Here is a 1,089-nt window from a genome sequence, read left to right as displayed (position 1 = left end):
CGCGCCCCCCCCGGCCCTCTGCCCGCCCTCCCAGGCTCCAGCGCCCCTTCGCCCCGGCCAACCCCGCCGCCGCCGCTCCGCCGGCCCGGACGCAGCTTCGATGTGACTCCGGCTCCAGCTCGCTCACTGCTTCCGCCTCCTCCTCCGGCCCCGCCCCAGCCCCGCCCCCGCGGCCGCTCCCCTCCCAGGCCCGCCCCTCGCGGCCCCGCTCCTCTCAGCCGCACAAGCCTGGGCCCCCGCGGCGTCTCTACCTGGGGGCGGAAGAGGCGTGACCAGAGGCGCGGCTCGGATGACTGACAGGTCTTCTGGGCAGTCACGGCGAAGCAGCGGGTCTTGACTCCCGTGAGCCTCTGCGCACCCGGCTGAGCCACCAATCAAAATGTTCTTCCCTTTGGCAGGACTCCGGGACTAAATCTGCTGCCATAAAAAAGCACTGATTGGTCCGCACTGGGGGGGAAGTGGTTCCGGGTCGTACTTCCGCCGTTGTAGGAAAATAATTCGCCGACTCTTCTTCCTCCTGCTGAGGAAAGCGGCAACATCTCGTCTGAGGAATTAAATTAGACCGATTGTGCGGAAAATCTTGATTGCCAAGAGAAAAAAATGAGTCAGCCCTCCCTAAAAGGCTGCACGAAACCTCCCCCACCCCCCGCAACTCGAGAAGGGTGGAAAGGCAAACTTTAATCCTCGTATTTAGGAGGCAGAAGCAGACTGATCTGAGTACTAAGTCAGCTTGGTCTACTAAGCGAGCTCCTGTCTCAAAACAAAAAATTGAAACCTACAGAACCCAGAATATCTGGTGACTTAAGAATGTCTGACACTATCCTTATTCCTTAGTCTTTTGCAATAACACAAAGCATGTAAATTGCTGTGAAGGTTAGCTTGAAGAAAACAAATGTTTTTGTTTTGGGTTGTGTGTGTGTGTTTTGTTTTGTTTTGTTTTGTTTTAGAAATCAGGAGGCAGGTGCTGGAGAGATGGCTCAGTGGTTAAGATCACTGGCTATTCTTCCAAAGGACCTGGGTTCAATTCCCAGTACCCACATGGCAACTTACAATTGTCTGTAACTCCAGTTCTAGAAGATAAGACACCCT

General features: G+C 55.4%; 1 protein-coding gene across 1 annotated transcript in view; it reads right to left on the bottom strand.

The window, feature by feature from the left end:
• Ubp1 (upstream binding protein 1) overlaps positions 1-132 on the bottom strand; it is a 45,781-nt gene extending 45,649 nt beyond the window's left edge. The window contains exon 1 of the mRNA XM_013346540.2: positions 63-132. The gene's annotated coding sequence lies outside the window, so the exon portion shown is untranslated. The remainder of the gene's footprint in view (positions 1-62) is intronic.
• Between the last annotated feature and the right edge of the window lie 957 nt (positions 133-1,089).

This window comes from Microtus ochrogaster, chromosome 5 (genome assembly GCF_000317375.1).
Source record: "Microtus ochrogaster isolate Prairie Vole_2 chromosome 5, MicOch1.0, whole genome shotgun sequence".
In the NCBI taxonomy this organism is placed as follows: Eukaryota; Metazoa; Chordata; class Mammalia; order Rodentia; family Cricetidae; genus Microtus; species Microtus ochrogaster.
The sequence above is the reverse complement of the archived record's forward strand: the minus strand, read 5'-3'. Positions and strand labels throughout refer to the sequence as shown.